A 21,755-nucleotide genomic window follows, 5' to 3' on the forward strand; every position below is an offset into this window, starting at 1 on the left:
AAATAATAATTTTGAAGGATATGGATTTTTGAAGTCTCTAAATCTCACAAATAATAAGGCTGCCTTTTACTGAGCAAACATGGAATAAAATTAAAGAGAGAGAGAGAGAGAGAGAGAGAGAGAGAGAGAGAGAGAGAGAGAGAGAGAGAGAGAGAGAGAGAGAGAGAGAGAGAGAGAGAGAGAGAGAGAGAGAGAGAGAGAGAGAGAGAGAGAGAGAGAGAGAGAGAGAGAGAGAGAGAGTGTTACTGCATTTTCAGAGAATGTTTTATGGCGTTGGATAACAGAAACAGTAAGACATTATCCAGTTTTTAATTAGATATGGGTCCTCTGGTTTGCCTGAAGTAGCTCTCGCTGGAGACTGTTGATATATAGTCACTGCCATTGGGGCGTCTGGAAACTTAGGCTAATGGACAGTGACACAGTAACCAATTGGGACAAAACTGGAAATTTGGACATAGTGAGAAACCGATGAACAAAGAAAGGTCAAGCATTCTCCTCAGGCCACTATTGACTACTGCGTTACTGTAATTCATCTGTTGATAGATTTGATAAAGCATGACAAACTCAGCAGCTCAACTGGAAAACAATCCAAATAAATGGGATAAATCAACAAGTGTGTCTAGGGATGCAAAGAAAGTCATACAGGTTGGGTTGGAACGATATGCACAAAGTTAAATAAATGATGGCAGAATTTTGGGGTGAACTATATAAGATGGCTTTTAATAGCCATCATGGTAATGCAAATTTGTATCGGTCTTGTGTTCAAAATAAATGTATAATACTACATAAACAGATGTTAACTTGACCTCTTTTGTGAACTAGTCCTACTTATCACACATTTTTTAAGATTCCTCAGGACATCAGCTTTACCCATCCATCACTCACCTTCTAATTAGTCATTATTTCATCCCTTTTCCCATCTTAATAAGCCCAGAGCCATGCTCAATTATTAATGTTTTTGTAGCATTTTCTGTGGGGGATCATTTAGCTAGAATTGGTCCTCTGGGGTTTCCATCTCTTCCATCTATGATGGCGCACGCTCGTTCTTGGAGGCTTTCACTGAACTGGTGCATCTAACAAGCATGTGGGCTGGTGTTATTTTGTTATATGTCCCTAATGCTTTTAACTTCTCAAAGTAGCTTCGCAAAATGCAGTCGCTGCCGTTCTAAAGATCATTATGAGTCAATTAAATGGTCTCTGGATACCTCCTCGCTTTCTAGGACACTGTAATGTGGTTTGATCGTCAGATAAATTTTGTGTTTGAGAGTGTGTGTATGCTAATGCTGTTGTTAACCATGCAATCCAAAGGAAGCTGAATACCAACTGAATTTGCTCATTTAGGCTTGAAATTTAATGTACTTTTTAATTCCTTTATCGCATTAGTCCGCTGTAATTAAATAAGCACATAATGCTAGTTTATCAACATAATTGCAAGAGAAGCGACAAAATGAACTACATTTTTGCACTTGTGTATCTTGATGCTATGTTTGGGTGGTTCCTTGGTGAATAAAGCCACCCAAGTCTCTGTGATGTTCTTGTCCCCAGATGTGGCCTGGTTTTCTCCTTCAGTGCTAGTCTATTAGATTTAAATATAAATACTTTTTATATTTATTTTTAAATCACTTCATTACACATAGTGTTAATGTCAATTCAGTTCAATTTCAAATCAAAATACTTGTTTTCTTTTTTCATTATTTACTTAAAAGGTGAATTCAAGTTGACTATATAAACAATAAACCAGTTGAAATTTGCTATTTAGTATATTGCTTTATGTAAGGGGTATTCATTTTGAGAAATCAAAATTGGCATATAAATTATATATATTATTTTTCAATAAGGAGTGTTTATTATACAAATTATCTAAGACAAGTAATAGCACACAATTTGAAGTAGTGTCTTTGTCCACAGTACAAACTAAGTTTGGTGCCTATTTTAACACATTGCTATGCTGTTGTCCTGAGCGGTTTATTAGGACATTGCTAGGTGGTTACCGGGGTGTTGTGAGTGGTTACTAGGACATTGCTAGGTGGTTACCGGGGTGTTCTGAGTGGTTACTAGGACATTGCTAGGTGGTTACCGGGGTGTTCTGAGTAGTTACTAGGACATTGCTAGGTGGTTGCTGTGTGTTCTTAGTGGTTACTAGGGTATTGCTAGGTGGTTGCTGGGGTGTTCTGATTGGTTACTAGGGCATTGCTAGGTAATTGCGAGGAGGTCTCCCGGGTGTTGCTAAGTGTTTTTATTTAAAAAATAAAATTATACTAGGGCAATGCTAGACACAACTCATGAATACAGAAGCATAAAATAAGCCCACAAAAAAAATAAATTCCTTTAACAAGCTGCTGATTCAAAATTGAGTCATGCAATCATTGATCAGACGGGAATTTTTTTTCAATGCCTCAACAAAACGTCAATGCAATATACACCTTTTTCTGCTATCACATTGGCTGGCTGGATGCCAGATTGAGTCCATTGAATTCTCTCAAGGCCAGAAGTGTTACACTGCAGTCTGGATTTTTTTTTATATATATAATGAAAAAGGAAAAAAAATGCTGATCCTAGCTCAGCCTTTGAAAGAAGACAAGAAAAATAATGAACGTCAGCATACAGTATCCCGAGCAGCTACACGCCGTTAATTGGCACTTGCAGTCTATTAAGATGCAGAGAGGGCTCTGGGATGGCAGGAGCCGGGAGGGCTGGGTGCTTTGTCTCGAGCTGCGGTGGGGAGCATGAGCTGCAGCCTTGAGAGGTGTAATAGCTGCCCCTCCCAGCTCTTTGTTCGACACTCCACCAAAAACACATCTGTTTCTGCCTTCCTCTCGCTCGCTGTCCTTCTTTGTCTCCATCTCTTTTTTTTCTGCTGCTTTGCCTTTTCCTTTTCTCTCTGTTGGGGAATGTTTGTTCCGTTTCTTTCTAGACATTGTGATGAAGTCTTCCTGGCGCTCTTGGACGGTCTTCTCTTAGCTTATGAATGTGCTGGCCTGCTCTGACATCTGATAACTCTCACTGGGCTTTCATAACAGCACAGTGCACCATCATAAAAATTAAGCCAGGCATATACACACACACACACGCACACACACACGCAAACACACAACGGATCTGCAGCATGTCTAAACCGCCTGATCGCAGCCATGTGGGACTGTCCAACTGTGCTACTGCAAGGAGAGGAGGGAAAATAACATAAAGGAGATGAGAAAGAAAAAGACAAAAGGATAGAGATGGGGCAAAGGAAATTCAGCTGCAGTACCTGTAGTTTCCAGTGGAAGGCAATGCAAGTCATACATACACTCGGTGCCTTTCCCAGATAACTCCCATTGTCTCCCCGGGGCGCGCACACACACACACACACACACACACACACACACACACACACACACACACACACACACCCCATCACATCCGCAGTCAAAAACACATACACCCATTGTGGAACCCATGTGATTCAATCAAATTGGGTTTTTATGAAATTATTGTAATGCCCGAGCTGCATCACCATATCTAACCACAGCCTTAAGTATATCTGCAATGTTCTTTTACTAGGTAACCTGTAATCATAATGTGCCACCTAAATAATTATCTTTCATTTGCTGTGTGTATATATTATTTAATTTTGTTATAGTAATATACTTTTAAATATTAAAATAGATTTTAAACAATTACAACATTTTAAATGTTATACTTAAATACTTTATTAATATTTCAAATATGAGTGTTGTACTCGAGTCCGGACAAATCCATCTCAAGTACAAAACTTTATTTTCAGAAGCTTAAGGACTCGGCCTGAACTCAGTAAACACTATTTGATTCCAGTAATGTACAGAATCAAATGCTACAACACTGTTAAATATATTACATTTTGAAATATATTAAGTGTAAATACTGTGTATTTCTTTGCCACAAACAAAACAATGCTCTCCACAATGACTTAAAGGGTTCGTTCACCCAAAAATGAAATGTATGTATTTATGAAACGTATGCACAGTATACTGTCCCTTTCTAGAAGGACCAGAAAGCTATAAAGACATAATCAAAGTAGTCCATATGTGACATCTGTGGGTTAGTTAGAACCCTCTTGAAGCATCGAAAATACATTTGTCTTTTAGCATTGTCTTATCTTTCATGTTTGTTTCCAAACCTCAAACAAAGACTCGTATGGTTGTGAATCAGCGGATTGATTCAGAATCCGTATCACCAATGTCACGTGATTTCAGCAATTTGGTAGTTTGACACGCGATCCGAATCATGAATCAATACGCTGATTCATAACCGTTCTAATTTTTGTTTGAGGATTGAAAACAAAACCGAAAGAGAAGACTGATGCTGAATAAAGTCATAGTTTTTGTTATTTTGGGACCAAAATGTATTTTCGATGCTTCAAGAGATTCTAACTAACCCACAGATGTCATATATGGACTATTTTGATGTTTTAATTACCTTTCTGGTCCTTCTGGAAAGGGACAGTATATTGTGCATCCATTTTCAATGGAAAGACAGAATCTCTCGGACTAAATCTTAAACTGTATTCCGAAGATGAAACGGAGGTCTTACGGGTGTGGACTGACATTAGGGTGCCTCATTAATGACATCAGTTTCATTTTTGGGTGAACTAACCCTTTAATTACTAGCGCAAGTTTGAGGCTGGTCTTTCTGTTGGTTCGACCAATGGCAGAATAGGGGAGTGTCATCATTTTTGCAATTTTATTTGGTGACGCTAGTGAGACAGCATTAACTTTAAAGGTGCTGCATGTAAGTTTTTGACTGTATTAGGCATACAAATACCATAATATTTTTGCAGATATCTAGGAAACATGCTAGTTTTGCATACTTGTTTCTCTGAAAAACAATCCTACAGCCAGTTATTTCACTTTGAAATGAGCGTTCTGTGTCAGAATGTCTGTTTTTGTTTTGGTCTGTGCGATAATGCAGACTGCCGGTTTAACCAATATTATTTCGACACCACAGGTTGCCAATTGGCGGAAAACACAGCGTATCTCTGACATGGAAGCCAACAATCTGGGTCAGAGATGAAAGATTCTACCCAACCTAAAACGCCTTAACGTCCATCTGAAAATCTCTATGAACGGAAGAACATTTAAAAGTGGAAAAATCAGGTAATACATCATAAAATTTTCTATTATCAGGCCTAGACAGAATTTTTTTGTGCTGATTTCAAAGAGAGATCTGCATGCTTCATAATGTCATATGAAATAAAAAATTAGTTCAAATATTGAGCTAATATTGTGAATGGTTTCTGCAGTTTTTGAATGCACATCTTTCACAATTAGCTCAATAAAATTCTGCACATATAGATTCTGAATGGGCCATTACAAAATGTTTAATACATCTGTTTGAATATAATTGATCATATTCAAACAGACTCATTTAAAGATAATTTTTGACACTAAATGCTAGTTGCTGTGAAAAAAATACTTTTGTGGAGACCATGTACTATTTTTGGACTATGTTTCGGACATGTTAGAATTATAGTAGTTATGGGATTCTGACTTGGAATAAAAAGCACTCATGACCTTGTAGAACTCGTAATTACTTGTACCAACTGATCACTGCAACATCATGTGCAAATGCTCAAAATCGCAGCGACTTAAGCAGGAGAATGTAGTTTAAAATCTTTAGCTTTAAGGCATTTGCATATTGACCTTTACTTGCTGTATTGAAGGTTTTGTCTATTCATTTACTCAGATTACACATTCATTTTGCCACTAATGTTGCCATAGAAATGCATAATTCAGAGTCCGAGGATCTGAACAGCTCTGAGTAAAACTTCCTGGGTTGTCATCTAGTAATTATGGCAATTACAACATGGCATGAATATCTGCATATCATACAAGTATCCTACTCATACTATTTCTACAGTACGTGCATATTATGCGTGAGATTCTTGAAAAGCCTACTGGTACATTGCCAAAATGTGCAGGATACAAAAGAGCACACTGCACTTGGTTACTGTTCCCTACATGCACTGTATACCTTTTGACCCGCCATTTATACTGCAACAACTAACCCAAAATAAAATCAGATAGTGGACTGCCAAAAGATATTTTTATGTCATATGAAATGTTTTATGTCCAACAAAAACTAAACACAACTTGCTAGATTAAAAATGCATCCTAATGAGGTCAGGCGACAACAGTATTGCACACTACAGTTTGAAACGTTGAAATGTATTGTTGCTTAATACAGTCTTTCACATTATTTATTTATAATAGTAATAGTAAGCATTTTTCAGTGTATACAGTGCAAAGCCAGTTTTCCATTCCGAGCACAGCTGAACAGAGCGGTGACATCCCAAAATGAAGTCCAGGGCTTTGAGAACAAAGAAAAACAAAGCATTGTTCATTGAGACAAGTCTGCCTATTCTCACTCAAAACTGCATTACAGCTTATTAGGGGGACGTCTTTATAAAGAAACAATCAAAGCAGATCTTTTAATATGCATTCTACTTTTCCGTTATTCATGTGTGTGTGTTATACAGTCAGTGTACTGGCATCAAATGGTTGAATATTGGCATCGCCTACAGCACTCAATGTCATGCTGTCTGATGGGGGAGGGTAAGACGCTCTCTTACTGAACACTGTACTGAGACAAAACAGAAAATGTTCCAGTTTTTGCCTGTCTGGATGCATGCAAACATGTATGAATGTCTGTGGAACGTGTGCACTTTGGTTTGGAGTGTGCACATTGTGTGAGTGTGTGTTCTGAGTGTGAGTGTGTGTGTGTGTGGGAGGCCAAGAGCTCTTCTTGCAAGACCCCATTAGAGAGCAGAACAAAACGACAGAACAAGAGGTAAAGGTCTGCCTCATGTCTGCTGTTCCCCACCGCAACAAAGCGAATAAATGGTACCTGCTGCATCGCTAATGACATAATTATGTGTGCAAGTGTTCAAATTCGCACCATTTCTAATGTATTTTGTTGTGGAGGCTTTTGAAAGGATGCTGAAATGTCTTGAACGGTTAAATGGAGTTGTGAGTTGTGATTTAACAAAGCAAAATTGAGATTAGATAACATTTGTTTAAGATGAACTTGAAACAATATCACTAAGTAAGTTTTTTGGTAGATTTTGTAAGTAAAAACTCACAGCACTACGTTGTAATGCCATGGCTAGTGGGTTCTGAGGGCTTTTAGAATGTTCCAATGTTGTTTCCAGGGCGTTTCTAAATGGTTTCTAGGACCTGTTTGCTCCTGGTCTTCAGATGCGTTTTGGTAAATTAGATCACAAGTAGACGAGCAAGTCTGTACTTTTAACTGTTCCCCCCCCCATCACCTCCACCACCACCACTTTCAACCAATTCTGTCCTGATTTCTTTGAGGGGAGGGGAGTCTACGGGCCATACGTTTGTACTGGCTTTTTCAGCCCGTATGGGCTTTCGATCTAATGGATGAAATGGGCTCACACAATTCACATATGAACGCGAAAGGAGACACTGGAAAATGCATCCGGAGAACAGCCGTTTCAGTTTCTGCTCCCATAGCCACAAGACCTCGCCGAGCGCTGCGAGAGTGTGTTAAAAATCAGGAATGGTAAGAGAACATTGTGCTCGGTCAGCTGAAGACCTTAATTTGGTTTGAAGCTGAAAAACCAAGTATAAATACCATCTGGCTAGCACACTTCCTATAATGTTTACGCATTAGGTCAGTAGACTCTCTGTTGTGGCTGTTTGAATGCATTTGACCACATGAGCATTTACACTATGAAAGCAATCTAGTTTAATACATTTTTGACTACCTCTGGAGGCTCAAAACATTTTAGCTCAGGTGTTTACACCTTTAGCTTCGCCCACTTGTGATCGGATTGACACAAATGCTTCGTAATTTCAGGTGTAAACAGGGCCCTTTAGTTGCTATTAGTTGGATGATGCTCCATGGTTGTTAGGGTGTTATTGTCACTAATAGTGATGTGCGCCATGCTGCTGATCAGAGAGAGAGAGAGAGAGAGAGAGAGACAATGTGTGTGCTTGTTTTTGTTAAATATCAGGACACAAATGTGTATAATGACTTGGGTATGACACAGGTATTACAAGGAGAGAGTGAAATGTGAGGACATTACCCATTACCCAGTGTTTTCTGTGATGGGTAGGTTTAGGGGTAGGGGCAGTGTTAGGGGATAGAAAATAAGGTTTGTTTGTGTGTGCACGCGTGTGCGCATGCCTGTGTGTGTATGTGTGAATGAGACATGTCTCTGTTTCTCTTTACATGCTCTGGAATCTCAGGCAGTCTTTTGTGTGAAAACTACGTGCACACTGTGTAAGTATGTGGGTGTATGTCCAGTCAGGACGAATGAGGCTATTCCTGCTCCAGGGTTGATGGCTTATACAGATATGAAGTGAATGCTCAGATAAAAATGTTATTGCTTAGAGATTGTCTTTTATAGATCAGGAGGTTTAATAGAGGTTTAAGTATCAACTTTGCCACAGATATTTATCATATAATTTGTATTAGGGAATATTAAAATAGACAAAAAAGATTGCTTTATTGGCATGACTCTAAATACTACAATATTGCTAAAGCTTGAAATATATGAAGATATAATATCTGGGGAAAAATTAAGAGACCACCTAACATTAAGAAATCGATGTTAAGTGGTCTCTTTTTTTTCCAGAGCTGTAACACATGCACATTTGTTTAGGACCATTTTGTTTGCTATTCCATAGTCTGCTTGCACTTCCATGTGCTTGTCTTGTCTACTGTTACAGTATGATCAATTGAGCTAAACAAAGCAGTCCAACTTCCTGTATCAATGTGATGCACGTCATAAAACATTTTACCATCACATCATTCTTGACCTGAAGGCAACATAATGTAGTTCGCATGTTACATGTGAGATTTACTGGCAAGCATCTAACATAATTCTCTCTGCAGCAAATCAAAGCAGAACCTGTGCTGGTCCATAATGTTGCACTTGGCATGCTATAGGACGCTGAATGGCTTTGGTTAGTGGGGACAGATGGATGAGGGAGGATGTGAAGGATTGATGGCACAATTCTGGGCTTATCTCCACTTCCTGTTGGTGTGCTGTTGGCCAGCTCATTGGCTAATTAGAATGGCAGCAATGATGTCATTGTACAGTCGAGATCACTGAATGGATTTATGAAATGTATAACAATAAAGTAGAGGAAGCCTTTAACAAGACCATAACTTTAGAAATCCAGATGAGATGCAATAATTCAGTATTCTACATTAATTTCAGTGCGATGGTGTCTGTTGTTAATTGCACTGCTGTACTACTGCAAGATTTGCCGTGATTACCAGAACAGCCCAAGTGCCTGTGGGACTTATTAAGATCGCCAAGCAAGTGAAAATGACAGGTTGTTGACCCCTTTTTGGAAATTTTGTCCTGTGATCAGAGTCTTTCACTCTTCTTGCCTAGCTCAAACCAATATGACAATGAGGACACATCACAGGGGATCACTGGGTTGGAGAAGACCGTCCTGCATTAACACACACACACACACACACACACACACACACACACACACACACACACCGTAGAACATGACCTTGAGAAGCCAGCATTCATTTGTCTCAGTTGTGGAAGTTTGGGCAAGTGAGAGAGAGAGAGAGAGTGTGTTTATACTGAACTACTTTCCTAACACCACTGGAATTTAGTTAAAAAAATAATAAATAGGCATTAATAAATATTCAATATTAATATCAGTTTTATTTACTGTATATATTAAAATAATTGATGAGATTTACTAGATGTTTAGATGATTAAATAATGTTTTGAGATTTGTATTTTTGAATAGACCAATAAGAAATGTTGGAAAGTATGTTTAAACATCAAACTATACCTTCATTAGTTTGCAGCAGTTGGCCGTCTTAATGAGTGAGTCATTGAGTCATTCATTCAATCACTGAATCGTTCTGTAGCACACTTGTTGCTGTGACGCGTTACGGTTCTGCTGTGAACGATTTTCGCTGCTGAAATACAACAAAAACATTAAATATTGCTTTTAAAATGTAAGTGACTTTAAGTGAATTTTAATGTTAGTGAATGTTAGTTAATTATTTTCATATGAACTTTCATATGAAATCAGTGTCATTTTCAGTCGTGATGGTATTCAGGAAAACAGCTTAACCGCTCAAGTGTTGTAATTTCTTCTCGAGATGCTGCGCAAGCGTCAACATCACGACTTTATCGTCAGTTCATTATATATTATTATCCGCTATCGATCGACACTTACACTAAATTAATGCACAATCATTCTTGCATTTTGGTGATTCGCTAGTTATTTTTTGTTTTAATCAGGCTCTTGTCCGTCGGCAAGTAAAATTCTCTTTCCCTTAAAAAAATTAACTTGTCCCGGACAAACGTTAATGTCAAGCCCTGATTAAGATATTGCGCTATTCCTGGTTGTGGAAGAACACAGTCGCTGCATAAGCTTAATTTCACAGCAGGATTATTTGTAAACCAAATCTCACAATGCTGTTCTTCTATATTGGATTCGACAGGAGGAATGGTGAAACACACTTATGTGAGTAAAACGTGTTTTTATATGTTATAGTATTGCATTGTTATAGATCGTTTTGCCTATGTGTGCGTGTCTAACAGAGCATACCTTTAGTACGCTGGACACGTATGGGCCAGGGCTCGCAAAGCTACCAAAACGGAAGCCCGTCGGCAGGCCGATGAATCTCGTAATATTCCTTTCTTGTTCTGCTATTCTCTCTCTCTTAATGTGACATTTGAAGGGCGTGCTCCAGGGATGGAAACCACACAACCGTCAAAAAAAGCCAGTTCATGACACCTTTAAATGATCCAATCAGTCCCTCTCAAGCTGCTTAGCCAAGAGGTGTCATGAACTGGCTTTTTAAAAATTGTTAAATTGTTGTCTGAGGTCAACCAATGACGTTTGTGTGTTTTTTACATTCAAAAACATCATACTAATAAGTAATAGGCTATTTTCTGAACTGGTTTTGAGGCTCTCTCCTGAACGCTGGGTTTTGATGGGCGTGCCGAACTGGAGACTTGGAAGTAAACTCCCACGGATAGGATTGGATAAGATTTGCATATTTAATGAGCTTCAACTCCCATCAATTTTCATGAGGGAGGGATTATTTTAAAAAACGGCAACCAGAATGATTCTCTCGATCACAGGGCTCGTAAACGTCTTTATGAAAGAAAAACAATTATTTATTTCTCAGATCGTTTTCTGGGCCTGGTGTCTATAAAAGCTTTTCTTTGACTAACAAGGAAGTTTTCAGCTCATATTACCATGACCTTTTATATATCAAATATTGGTGATCTCGGTTGTATTTATGTACATGCATGTGTAGGGCTGGGTATCGAGTTTGATACTTTTTAAGTACTGACCGAATTGCCTTGAATACTATTGAGTAAAATGTCTTGTCATTCGATACTAAATTTGGATTGCCAAAGGAATTAATCGAAAATTATCAATCTTCTCCACACCATTATAAATGCTTGTACGGACATCCACATTTTGCTTTAGCTTTAATTAACGATTTAAAAGCAAGGTGCAAAAAAGAGAACTGCAATGTCACCCCTCTCTCCCGATGATTGACGCGTCATTTACATGGGAAAATGTCCTCACCGCCACGTCACTACAGTCTAGTAAGCGGCAACCTCTTTAAGTTATTCTTGACTGTTCAGATGAACACCTCATCATGTGAAAGAGTTGTTCTTGCTTGCGCCGACTGAAAATACACGACGAGAAATACCATGAGACGGGAGAGACTCGGGCATCATATGGATTTGAATAAATCACTTGATGTGGTGTCTGTGGACGCCATTAATTCCTTCACAGTGGAGTAGCGGAGGGACACACAAGGCAACTTGTTTGCTTAATTTTTGCGAATACTTGGCTGATGCAGGTAGGCCTACAAAATATATATATATATATATTCTTGAACTTGAGAGTCAAATGTCGCCTTTAGGCTATGGTAGATCTGTTATCTTACTAAAAAAAGGCTATGATGGTTTTCTGTTGCTCGGAATCGGATCGGATGGCACATTTGTGAGCTTCTGATGTGAAAATATATATAAAAGGATAGTGCGCTGTAGACTAGCGCTACTCCGCTAACATTAGGCGTTCACTCAAACTAAACACGCGGTGAAGATGAAGCCAATGTGCTTTTTTCTTTTTCTTCCATTCACATTCGATCAGTAGCCTACATGACACTAGAAGTTCTGTCTCTTCCTTGTATAATACTTTTACTTCAGGCAGTGACTGGCAATGAGTTTGAACTTCAAAAGACACCTTAAAGGGTTAGTTCACCCAAAAAGGAAATCGATGTCATTAATGACTCAACCTAATGTCGTTCCACACCCATAAGACCTCTGTTCATCTTCAGAACACAGTTTAAGGTTTTTTATTTTTAGTCCGAGAGGGTATGCAAGTGTAGAAAGGTAATAAAAACATCATCAAAGTAGTCCATATGTGACATCAGTTAGTTAATTAGAATCTCTTGAAGCATCGAAAATATATTTTGGTCCAAAAATCACAAAAACTACGACTTTATTCAGCATTGTCTTCTCTTCCTGGATTGTCTTCAATCCTCAAATAAAGATTAAAACGGTCATTAATCAGTGTATTGATTCATGATTCGGATTGCCAATGTCACGTGATTTTAGCAGTTTGTCAGTTTGACACGCGATCCAAATCATAAATTCATAAATGATTTTGTAGATGGACCGTTTTAAGAGAGAACTTCTCTGTAGCACTACTTTTGACGACATCCACCCGCTTTAACCTCCTCACCCTTAGGTTCTGCTGGATATATTTACTTTTTTTCTGAAGGAAATCGATAAAATCCTACACTTTTTGCTGTATATCTGACAGTGCAACCCCAAACATAACATGTTTTCGTCATAGTTTCAACTTTAATCAACAACGTTTTTAACTATGTAATTGTTTACAGTAGCCGGCTGGATCTCTTCAGTTGGTCAGTATAAGCCGCTCGTGTTCTGCCACACGGAAGAATCTGGTGCCGATTGTTTTCAAACATTCTGAAATGCCGCATTTGGCATGACTGTTGGAAGCTAATAGTACACAGAGGGCAGACCCGACTAATCAATAAGGACAATTGTTATCTAAGATTTCCCTTTTCGATTTTATCGAATATGTTTTATTGTCTACCGAACCCTAAATATGTATTTGTGCTACAGCTTTACTAATAAGATCACAAACATTGACAAAGTCCAATGTAAAATACCTCTTAATTAAGTACAGGACACTAACTAACTTGAGGTTCCCCAGGAAGGAATTTGAACATTTAGAGAAAGTGACTTTGATGTGGAGTAAGATTGATTATGTCTACATGATCAGTCAAAGGACAGACCATTTAGATCAAGAACACTTGGAAGAGAAGGAGTTTAATGGAAGTGTAGTCATTAAAGAGCTTGCACAAACTTCAGAACCACATTTCTTGGTTCATTGATGTTCACATTAGCTTGAGGTGGTACGGAGAGCATGAGGAATGTACTCCACAGAAGCCTCGAAGGACACACAGAGTCAATGGCAATGTCATCCATACAGGTACTACCTCAGAAGTCATTATATCATAAATCTTGTTCTGTGTAGGACAACCATGATTTTTTAAAATGTGAAACTTTTTTTGTTGAGAATTTGGCATCTAATTTTAATAATGTGGCAATTCTGAGTGAAATCGGTTGTTCATTGTTTTTCCTCTAGAAATTGATTGGATCATGAGAATTGTAAGTTACTTACTAGAAATGGAGATTAAAGTATATACAAATAAGAATTAAATAACACGAAATAATAATACAGAGAAATGCATAGCCGAAACCTTAAAAAAGAGAAGAGAAAGGATGAGGGATTTGTGATGTCACCAAAGTTGTTTTAGAGGTAGATTAAATTCATTAATTAATTTATTTACCAGTATTTTAGAATAATGTTATATAAGAGCAAGAATATGAAAATAGTAATTAATGAAACAAATGAAATATAATAAAATAATGAAATAACAAGGAATAAGAATAGAGAAATTTGCATTAATATACAAAATAAGTTAGAGGGGTTTGTGATGTAATTTAATTTAGTTTTATTTAGATTTAATATTTTAAGATGTGCATAATGTTGCGTCCTTTTTAGCCACAGGGTGAAAAAAATGTAGCAAAAAGAGAACTAACCAAACAAATAACATAGGTAAACAAATGAAATAGGTGCACCCCCGTCTGCCTTCCATCTTATAACTTTTAATGGCCCTAAGGGAAGTAAGCAACAGGCGTCGATAATGTAAACCGTTTGGAAGGGCAGAGTTATCCAGCCAGCACTGGGGAAAACCCCACTAAATACACGAGTCGTAACACCCTTTCTGAATTTATTCAGTCCACTTTTTTTTTTTAAAGAAGAAGAAGAAAAAAAGGTCTTGTCAGTTGAGCAATTAAACAAACCAGTTTTGGTGGGATAATAGGCGACATTCAAGACTTTACGTTTTAGTACAAACCCAATTGCTCTTCCAAGCTGGCTGATACTTTTACACAGAACATCCATCACACCGTGACATGATCCCACTTCCCCATGCCTGATCCAGCCTTTAGCCTACTTTCCCCAATGATAGTGCTGGATGCCCCAGACTTCAAGGGCAAACCTTCTTTCCCTGTGCAGTCTGACTGGGATGGAACTAATTGGTTTTAGTTAGCTCCTTTCTAAGGAAAGTGTGAAATCATAAGGAGTTACACTTGCTTTGATTTTTGAGATGATAGAGAATGATGTATTGTGATAACATACTGTAACCTTGTGCAAAGGGCACACAAACGGCACTCACTCCAGCAGTTTATACCTGCAGCTTTAGGATTTGAATGCAGTTCTACATTAACAATTGAATGAAAATTAGCCATCTCCCCATGCAAATTTCAAGACTATGTTTGTATTTGTTATTTTTGCAGTTATATTTTCTGTATAGAGCTACAGTTCAGTCCCCATATGTTGCGCCAACACTGTGTGTAAGGATGGAAAATTGTCATAACCTTTTTTGGTGCAAACAATTTTTTTGATAGGACTCCTTTTACATTTGTAAAGATAAAGGTCGTTTATCAATGTCAGCCACATGAGAGAGATTTCCAGTTGTGTTTTTGTTTGTTGTCAATCTGGACTGAATGATCCAAGAAACAACAGCCGTACTCTTTTCTCGCCGAACTGTTCTACGAACGGTAAGGAATGTTCCAATTATATATCCACTCGAGTTTGGTTCAGCACAGTACAATTAAACCGTACTCGGCCCGAAATTCTCAGCAAGGTTGACGCTGGTAGACTGCATGCAAGTGACTCAGGATTGGTCATTTGTCTGTTACCTGTCTACCAGTTCCTCTGTTAACAAAAAGCGTATAAGGTTATCCTGCGTTCTCCTTATTGTTTCTCTTGTTTTAAGAGGAAAATGTGAATGCTTGCGCTATGACTCATTGTAAGGGAATATTCTAAAGAAACATATTTTGCTGGCAATGCGATATGCATTTCTAATTCCACCTCATTTGAACTGCATACAAAGGCGACTCCAGGATAAACATTCGGATGAAAGCGCACTGTCTGGCAGCGCATCAAAAGAATGAGATCAATATCTAAACATGCAGCACGGTGGAAAATGATATGACCACCAATAGAGCTACACGCATAATACATATAAATCACGACTCCGTACACATCTGTCTTCTGTTCGCATGGTTGGTAATGTGAGGATATATGGAGTAAAGCTGGAGCAATTGTCTTCAGAACTCATCTGCTTATTTATCTATCTTTTGGAGACAGGCATTGGCAGAGATTGAATATTATTACAAGAATATGGTTCTGTCACAGGAATGTATTACAATATGAAAATATATTGGTTCGTTTTATGTTTTATTTAAACTAAGTACTACAGGACATTTTATTTGACTTCAGTAAGTATAACATTTCTTTACATGATTCATTTTTAATATACAGGATTAATTATCCTTTCATTAGCAGTATAAGATGAAGGAAATTAAATTCTAATTGATTTATTGACAAATACATTTGGTATATTTAAGGTGTGCTAGGAATGTTTTAGTGTTTGTGAGCATAATGAACATGCTAGTTCAAGAGAGTGTGTGTCATGTTTGTCAGTGGCATACAGTGTGTGACAACGTTTTCGTACAGCACATCTAAAAAAGGTTTTTAAAATATAGTGAAGAATAATGTGTGTGATATAGTATAGATGCAGAGGTAATTTAAATTCAACATGCAATTAAAATGGCCCATTTAAAAAAAAAAATTAAAAAATCTTTTTTTTGTTTGTTTATCAAAACGACTTCCACTAATTTGTTCTACATTTTGTCTCACTGAACAACCTTTTTCATTCTGAAATATTCTGGAAGTAAATGAGATGTGAACTGCATTGACCTTGATGTTATATGGATCGGTTACCATCATTAAAAAAATTTCATATGCTCATTATCATCTTCGTCTGAAATGTATCAAATAGCAGGCGTTCAGATGTTCTACACATTTGCTGTGATATACAGTTGTGATATATAATTATGATGTGTCTCACTACTAAGCTGCTTTTACACACATAGCACTTTGGTAAAATCATTGTGCAAGCAGCAATTATAATAAAAGTAGCAGTTCTATAGCTAATATAAGAGTGTTTCCTTTCCATATGAACCAATTTCTACCTTTTAATAGTTAACCAATTACTCTGACCATTTCCATCTAGCATGTGGTGGATATTTCATGAAACTTTGTTCACCTGAAACCCTCCCCAAGCATTTACTACTTGTAGTTTTTGCTTGTTTAATCTGTTCAACGTGTTAAAGATGATTCCATCTGTCTAAGAATAACAGAAAGCATCCATTAAGGAATGTTATGGCTGGCTTTCAGACATATCAATTATGAATATGAAGGAATATTTCTTTTCAAAATGGGGACGGATGGTCCATATGCGAATTCCACAGAAAACAGCTGTCTCTCGTGAGAGATGATCACGATCAAACGTTTATTTGACATTTGAATCCTACGGAAGAGAGTGAAAGGCCTTTTTGAGAACAGTAAAGTGAGCTGTTGCCAGGTGTAAAACAGGATTCCCAATATGCTAGACTGAAGGCACATGAATCAGCATCCAAACAAGCTTCAAATATGAGGGTGTGTGAGGTAAAGAATGCTGTAGATGGCACAAAAACACTGTTATATGCATGACTGGATTTGAGCGCATGCATGTTTGTGTATAGTTGCGTCTGCATGTGTGTTTATCCGCCTGTATTTCCTCTATTGAGCTCAGAACAGTGGGACGTCTAGGGCCTGAGGGATTGCACTCGGCAGCACGGTGCGTCTTGAGTCTTTCTATGTTTTACATGCCAAATTGCCTTTCATCCACTGTTTTCGAAGTGAAGGCATGTTTTCTGTGAATAAAGATAAGAGAAGGTCCTCAGAAGATCAGTGCAATGCGACGCTCATTCTGTTATGCATTTGTTCACTCAAACAGAAGGCTTGCATTCGCTGACCACACAACATTTAATTACCTGCTGTAAAGTCGCTGTTTGTGCAGCTTAAGTGTGAGTAGCGCAACATAACAGTAAAACATAAAAGATCAACTGGTGTAGAATTATGGTGTAATTTAAGCGCAATTATTGCACTTGCTATGAAGACTACATACACTACTGTTCAAAAGTAGCATTTATATAATCAGAAATACAGTAAAACTGTAATATTGGGAAATATTATTACAATTTAAATAATAATGTGTACTATATATATATATATATATATATATATATATATATATATATATATATATATATATATATATATATATATATATATATATATATATATATATATATAAATATATATAAATATAAATCCTGTGATGCAAAGCGGAATTAATCAGCATCAATATTCCGAGTCACATAATCCTTCAGAAATCATTCTAATATGATAACTTGTAGCTCAAGAAACATTTCTTATTATTATCAGTTAAAAACAGTTGTGCTGCTTCATATTTTTGTGGAAAACATGATTATTTTTTCCTTTATTTGATCAATGAAAAGTTCAATACAACAGCATTTATTTGAAATAGATTTTTTCATTTTTGTGTAAAAATGTAAATGTATTTATTTACTGTCATTTTTGTTCAATGTAATGCATCTTTGCTGATTAAATGTATTAAAAACAATCATTTTACTGCCCTCAAACTTTTGAATAGTGGTGTATAATGCATGATTAAGCTTTTAGAATATCTTTATATATATATATATATATATATATATATATATATATATATATATATATATATATATATATATATATATATATATATACACCATAAATAATTGTATCAAAACTGGAAAAAGTCACCCTATATCTTTTTTCTTGATGGATTTTGTTAATCTTTTTGTGAATTTTTGATCTATGCACATTTAAAAAAAACCTTCATAAATTTTATTTCAAATGAAACAACAGATTTGACTATAACTCTTAAGTTCAGGATTTTTTTTAAAATTAATAATAATAAAAAAAGATTACCTTTATGATGCATTTATATATATATATATATATATATATATATATATATATATATATATATATATATATATATATAGATATATATATAGATATATATATATAGATATATATAGATATATATATATATATATATATATATATATATATATATATATATATATATATATATATATATATATATATATATATATATATATATATATATATATATATATATAATATTGTTTTTAGATGGAAAAAGTGTCTTCCAAGAGCTACTGAATAGAATCCAAGAGCTACTGTCTCAAGGTGAGGTTTGTGTTGTCACTCTGCATTAGGGGTCTTTTAGAGGTGCCGTGACAGTAATGCATGAGATGGCACAGCTATAAGAAAAGCTGACAGGTGGGTGAACAGGTGGAGCAAGTAGACTGAATTTAATCAAAGCAATGACAGAGGCAACCCCTGCACGCTAGTGCCCCATCAGAGCCGCTTTCTGCCAACCAGACACCTGCATGTAGAACGGCAGAGGTCAGAGGGAGAAACGCTGGAGGGGGGCGAGAGGCAGGAAGAACTGCAAATGAGTGTGGAAATTAGTGAATGAGAGAGAGAAAACAGCGGGAAAAGGTTGGATTCAGTGAAGATCCATGCACCTTATAGGTTCACCTCCACAGGCTTACACACACACACACACACACATGCACAAAACATCACACAGATATTTCTTCAAGGGGCTGCAGTGACATTTCCACCTGATTTGTTGCTGTGTAGGCAAGAATAATATTTCAATGTATGATGCTTTTGGCTCAAAAATCCACAGACTTTCCTTCAAAATCAGCACAGAAAATGTTTTTTAAAGGATTCTGCAGTCTGATCGTAGAAATTATTAAATTACCTTATAATAAATATTCGTTAATGTTTTTTTAAAGAAACTAATATTTGTATTTAGCAAGAATGCATTAAACTGATTTGTTGAAATGTTACAAAAGATTTCTATTATAAATGTTGTTCTTTTAAACTTTCTATTAATCAAATAATCCTAATAATAGTGTATTATGGTTTCCACAAAAATATTTAGCAGCACAACTGTTTTCAACATTATAAGATTATATTGAGCATAATATTCCACACATATTTAACATATGGGAATGAGATTTCTGCACAAATGTGCACTCACACACACACACAGCAGTCAGCTACAGGTAATCATGCTGCTCACGCACAGTCTGAGACATTAAACCCTCCCTCGGCCATTTTCCCCCTGAACACACACAAGAGATGAGAATGAAAGCATGGACTCCTCATGGACCCCTGTAGGCTGTCTGCCTCCGATTCATTCATACTCCTAGTAACTCATTATTTTATTCATCTGTGCTTCATTTATTTATAAATGCATTCATTTATTCACAGAGCGTTTAATTTTTTAGGTAACCTCCATATGGTAATATCTAAATTAAGGATGCTCATATTGACCGTTTAACCGTTACCGATAGTAAGAATTTTGTTAAACAGTTTAACTTTTTTTTACATGTTTGTTTGTTTGTTTGCTGCATGGTTTAAAAAAAAGTTTTTTTTTTTACGCCACACATGCCGACTAGGGATGTAACGGTATTGAATTTTCACATCATGGTTATAGTGACCTAAATTGTCACGGTTATCAATATTATCACGGTTTTGTTCAAATTAGATAATGTGTTCAAAAAGAACCAATGCACACACTGAAAACATGTCGACAAGTTTTATATTTGAAAATTAACAAACAACAAATAAATCAAGCAGTTCTATGCACTTTTTAAAAGCAACATTGTATTCTGTGGGATACAGAATTCTCCTGCATACATCACCATCGCTCTTTGAGTGCAGATTTCAGTGAGAGCGCCCTCTGAACAAAACTCCGCTAATCTGAACGCATCTGATTATTAGACATTGCATTCATAAACTCAATAGAAACACGTGTGATGGGTTATAATGCGCAACGCGATTATAATAGATGGCTTTGGAGAAGCCTATAATAAGTAGGTGACTATAGCAACAGCATCGAGAGTGACGTTACACGCCACAGCCGAAATACACAAACAAACGGGGGTTGTTATGTCAAGCCCTGATTATTTTTCCTTAAATGTCACCCTAGTTGTGTCTGAACGTGTTTGTTCGTCTTTGGCTCAAGCTTCACGTTATTATTTCCCAGACGTAAGGTTGGTATGGAGGTCAAAGTCCACTTGCCTTGCGTCCGCAAATCTTTGCAGATTTGAAGCGCTTCCCCTATTACAGCGACTTTCTTCTGGCATGTTCTGCTGCAGACAGGGTGACCAGAGCTTCTTTGATTCATTTTCCCATTTAGGACTTTTGTAAAAGCCAAAATATGGCCACACCTCAGATTTTTTACTTTTAGAAGGCTGGAAAATATCCCGGTACTGTCACTGCCTTCTGTCATTTCTTCTCATTCAGAAAACAGTGTTGCGTCACGTGCTGCGCGCGCCTGCACCAGACTGGACAGAATTTACCGCGAGTTTTCAAAATCGTGATAATCACTGATGGTTTTAATAATAATTAAATTTTAAACTATATTACTAACCGTCAGGACTTTTTATCGTGGTTTACCGTGAAACCGGAAACTGATACATCCCTAGTGCCGACAGACATATTTCGCAAAAGGAAGCAATGGGAAAGAAGAAGCATACTGTGTGGGACTATTTCATCAGAAAGGGTGACGTGTTACGTGCAAAATAAGCTACACGGTATAACAATACAGCAGTAGTACTTTCTTAACTGGTGGAGGAAAGCAAATGAAAGGCGCTTCCCGAGGCTGGCCGCTCAAGCGAGGCATCTCTGTATTCCCGGCACCAGGCAGTGCCATCTAAAGCCTTGTTTCATGTTTTTCGTGGTGTGGTTTTGGTCACATTTACCAAAGTCAAAATTGTCACGTATGCATTTTGAGTCATTCACATATTCTGAAAGTGTGGTCTCCAAGCTTTCCAATGATGTGTAACACATGGAAATCTGATAATATTTAGAGAAGTTGTGGCCATTTGAATGTAGGCATTTAGAAAACTTTAAACTGGAGAAAACGGCCTCTAAAGTTTTGCAGTTGTCACCTAATAGGGCTCATTTACATCCCATTTAAATAAGCCAACCCCCCTGTAAAGCTCCCTCATGTAAAGCTGCATGGTTGCATAATGCATAGTAACGAAAGACACAACGGGAAAAATCGAGCCGGATCGGATACATACGAACCCCCCACCCCACCACCCTAAACCTACCCAAGAGCGTGTCATATGCACGCTAAAAAACGCGTACCAT

At 37.0% G+C, this 21,755-nt stretch overlaps 1 long non-coding RNA gene across 1 annotated transcript in view; it reads left to right on the top strand.

Annotated features, from left to right (window-relative positions):
* The window catches only part of LOC137076208 (uncharacterized), a 164,233-nt gene that overhangs the window by 105,783 nt on the left and 36,695 nt on the right, over positions 1-21,755 (top strand). Inside the window, exon 3 of the long non-coding RNA XR_010905254.1 lies at positions 4,963-5,111. This is a non-coding gene — a long non-coding RNA (uncharacterized lncRNA). The remainder of the gene's footprint in view (positions 1-4,962; positions 5,112-21,755) is intronic.

Source organism: Pseudorasbora parva, chromosome 1, assembly GCF_024679245.1.
Source record: "Pseudorasbora parva isolate DD20220531a chromosome 1, ASM2467924v1, whole genome shotgun sequence".
Taxonomy (NCBI): domain Eukaryota; kingdom Metazoa; phylum Chordata; class Actinopteri; order Cypriniformes; family Gobionidae; genus Pseudorasbora; species Pseudorasbora parva.